Source organism: Athene cunicularia (genome assembly GCF_003259725.1).
Source record: "Athene cunicularia isolate RWA chromosome Z unlocalized genomic scaffold, athCun1 chrZ_part1, whole genome shotgun sequence".
Lineage (NCBI taxonomy): Eukaryota > Metazoa > Chordata > Aves > Strigiformes > Strigidae > Athene > Athene cunicularia.
The window spans coordinates 15,069,483-15,073,520 of record NW_020799142.1 but is presented as its reverse complement, the minus strand read 5'-3'; the positions used below and the strand labels follow the sequence as shown (position 1 = coordinate 15,073,520).

Sequence of the window (4,038 nt, the reverse complement as noted above, 5' to 3'; positions counted from 1 at the left end):
ATCTCGGTGTTAAAGATTTCTGCATGCAACTCCCAGTGCATAGCAAGGCAGCTATACTTGCCAAGTTGTTTTCAGAAGCCTCTTCCTCATAGTGAGTAGTCTCCAACTGTGCCATCCTATGCTACATGGAAGGTCAACAGAAGTAAATTTTGAGATCAGTAGACACCTAAATGTTCCAGAGACTGATAAGGGAGTTCTTCATAGATGAACAACACAGAGTTGTGCTTTAGTTTGGTGAGACATAAATCATATGTAGTCTTGATATCAGTATGGTTTCTTAGGTATGGAGATACTTCAGTTCTTGTGTGATATTTTAATATAAAACCACGGGGATCACATATCTTAGGTGCTCAAACCAGAGAGGGATGAATTAGAATTCTAATGAGATTAATTTAATAACTTTGCAATAATGAGAATCTCTATGAAAGTCATTATTTCTGAGAGTTTACATTTTAGGGATTAAATTGTTAAAGTGTAGTAAAGTATCTTTAACTTCTAAAAATTAAAATACAGTTTAGGAACCTACAAGTCTTTGGTGTACAAGGAAATGAAATTATTTTATTGTAGAGTTCAGAGTATCACAGCTTGTTCTCTTAGTGGTCGTAAACTCTGTGTATCAAACACTTGTATTATGGTTATTACAAGCTATGCAAGTCTGAAGGTTGCTGTCCAAAGGCAGTCTTTCTTCTTTTCTTTCACTTCCATCAGCATAAATGCTTTCACATTTTTATACTTATTGGCTACAATAGTTGTACTATTGTAGAAGAGTAACAGAAGCTTTAACTTCTAGTAACAGCAAAATACTTCAAAATCAAGGGACACAGAATTCAGAATTTAAACACCTGATGATGAGGTTCTCTCATACTGTGAAAGTACATAGACTTCAATACTGGCTGTTTAGTCTAAAATTTGCTTAGTTAAGCTGGAACTGTGGAAGTAGACAGCAGGAAAAACTGTTAAGTGGGGACTGTGTGTTGCTTTTTGTGTGTGCATTTGTTTTTCTAACTTGCAAAGTAATCACAGAAATTCTGTGAGACTTAAGTAGAAAAATAAATTTATGGATTGACTCGGATCTAAAAAGCTTTGACTTTCAGGTAGTCCTTGGTCTCTGCTGTTCTTCTTGAACTGCTCAGAATTGCTTTGAAAACGGATCAGAGATTGCTGCCGTTCCTTGGCTATGTGATTTTTTTTTTTTACTTCTTTACCACCTACACCACTCTGAGCTCACCAAAATCAGCTAAAATTTTTTTTTCCCAGAATCAGTGTTACTGGAAAATACCTTAACAAATGGGTACACACAGGGCAGCTTAAAGAAACAAACTTTTGAAGCAGAGCTTTAAAAGTAATCTAGCAATGTAGAGTATCAGTTAAATCAGACAAAAATTTTCAGCTTGTTGAAAGGTAAATGATTCCACATTACTAATATTAATCCACTAAATTTGTGTGCTTTTTGGTAAGTATTGTTTAATTTCATTTTTAAAAAGTAGCAGTTACCTTTGATGTACTTGTTTGTCTTAGGACTCTAACAAAATAAACTTTTTTTTAAAATTTCTATATATAGTGAAAGATGACATTTTGCAAACTTCAGTTATTGAAAACTATAGAAGTACACACTAACCTGTAGAAGTACACACTAACCTGAACAATGATACTTAAACTCCTATAAGCGTTAGTATAGCAGTCAAATTCTTTTAAAAAGCATACTAATTATGCTTGCAATTTATTTCCTGGTTTTATTTCAATGCCATTTAAATATTATTAAATATTAAATAGTATATTTATGTACCATGTATATAATAAAGATATGTGAAAAAGCATACTATAAATTTATTATAAATATAAACTTGAAAGTAAAGCAAGATACATTGGTTGATGAACATCAGTATTATTTCATATAAAAGTTGAATAAAATATCTGGATGCAAAAGACAATTGCAAGATCCCATTCTTCAACTGCCAGGACTGTTGTGACATTCTCAGGTAGCAGTGCCCCTATGTGCACACTCAGATGCTGTGGAGTAACACATATGGATATGCCATCACAGACCTTTAGGTTGCTTTTTCTGAGAGCTAAGGGGAAGGAGTCCCTGCTGCCACTTCACCTGGTTGTGTTGATCCTGACTGCCTCATCTCACAAGACATATCTCTGACATGGGGTTATTTATAAAAGTACAAAACTTCCTGTTGGACCTATCTGCATGATGAAATGGAAAATGTTTTGTCTTTTGGCAGCCCTGGCAGGCTCTACCATTATCTCTGTTTATCTCTGTTAGGTATTGAAGTCTACAGTGTTTCTCTTGATTCTAGTAGGCTACTTAGCAGACATCCTTGCAAACCATTTTGTGTGTTCAAGGTCATACTGTAGTCATTTGTCCTATTAAAATTGCTTCGTCTTATCTCAGGGAGGAGTTCTTGCTATTTCCTGAGATCCCTATCAGGCCTTATCTTGCCTATCAGGCTGTCTCTCTGAATCCACCCACCTTCCTTTGAAAATGGCGATTTGGTGGTCATCACCCCAGCTAAAAATGTCAGTGAAATGCAAGACAGACTGCCAGGGTCCTACAGGTGGTGTTCCGTGAAGTCCGCATCATGTTTAGGCCATATTTTCTGATATTCTGTCACCTCCATCTTCCCCCACTTTTTCCCTTGAGCCTTGAGCTTTCACAACCTATTTCTTGTTTTCTTCCCACAGCTGTATTTTAACACAAGAGGAGTAGCATTCTACCAGCTGGATGAACTGAGAGGCTTTTTTGAATGGAATATACACATTCAGAATGTCTCCTGAGTTGACTGTGACACTTGCAGAGGAGCTCAGCTGGTTCTACTCAGATTTTCAGAATCATGTTGGCACATTTAGAGGGGGACCACTTCCACCTTCTGTGTCTGAAATATTAGGAGCTCTGTTCACATTTTGCTCGTATGTGAACTTTGCAAGAGTTTTTGTGTAATTGTTTTATAGGTGAGAACAAGCAACTTATAACAACAACAAGTTGGAGTTTGTCGTGTTTCATTGATGTATCTGCATCCCACTTTTTCATCTGAGTCTGCATTTATGAGACGTCTGTTAGTGAAAGGACTAGGTGGGGTTTATAAAAATATATATATATATATATATATATATATATATATATATATATATATATATATACACATCTTTGCCTGTGTTCTTAAAACTCTCTGTCTTGGAGTATACCAATAGTGCAAGTGCAGCTTCAAAGGATAATTTTGTAATTTATGTGATAAAATGAATAGCATATAAAATGTAGGATAAAGAATAGGTTTTAATACTTCTTAAAAGAAATGTCTATAGAATATACATATATGTGAAATGGATAATATGTCTCAAAGGACAAGTTACTTTAGCTAACCTTTTCTTCAGAAGTTTCACTCTTGTGTTGACTGTGGCTGAAACATGAACATTCTCTCCTATACTCTGCACTGAAAAGTAAACACAATAAAATATATAGCAGTACTAGTATTTAGTCCTTCAAGTGCTATGTACAATATTAGCTGTAATTGTATTCAGACCTTGTATAAGACAAAATTTTATTTGAAAATCTCAAACCCATAATCCTTTTATAAATTTATTAAAATGTACTAAAAACCAGAAATAGCATTAACTCCTTGAGAATGTATGTGTAGCTAGCTGTAGTAATGCAATTTATTCTGAAAAAAAAAAAATTGAGATAGTAAATGAGTGTTTGCAAAAGATTTATAATTGAAATATAATTAATCATCCAAACCAGACTCTAACACTGTTCTGTTGGGTCATAGTGTTTAATTGATGTTCTCCACAGCTGCAACTTTCTTTTAATTTAATTTACAATTCATACTTTTGCTGTCATTTGCCCATTTCTCTTCCCTGCATGATTGCCTTTTTGTTTATCTGCCTGCATTATGTTTTTATTTATAGACTATAAGTTATTGTACACTTTCTATCTACTCGCTGAATTCCCTTTATATACGCTAAATCCCCATTTTAAGCTGTTTTTCATACATTTACAGAAAATATTCAGTACTTTATTCCTGGATTTATTCA

General features: G+C 34.3%; 1 protein-coding gene across 1 annotated transcript in view; it reads left to right on the top strand.

Annotated features, from left to right (window-relative positions):
- Positions 1–2,936: 2,936 nt before the first annotated feature.
- Positions 2,937–4,038, top strand: part of NDUFAF2 (NADH:ubiquinone oxidoreductase complex assembly factor 2) — a 35,456-nt gene continuing 34,354 nt past the window's right edge. The window contains exon 1 of the mRNA XM_026865900.1: positions 2,937–2,958. The gene's annotated coding sequence lies outside the window, so the exon portion shown is untranslated. The remainder of the gene's footprint in view (positions 2,959–4,038) is intronic.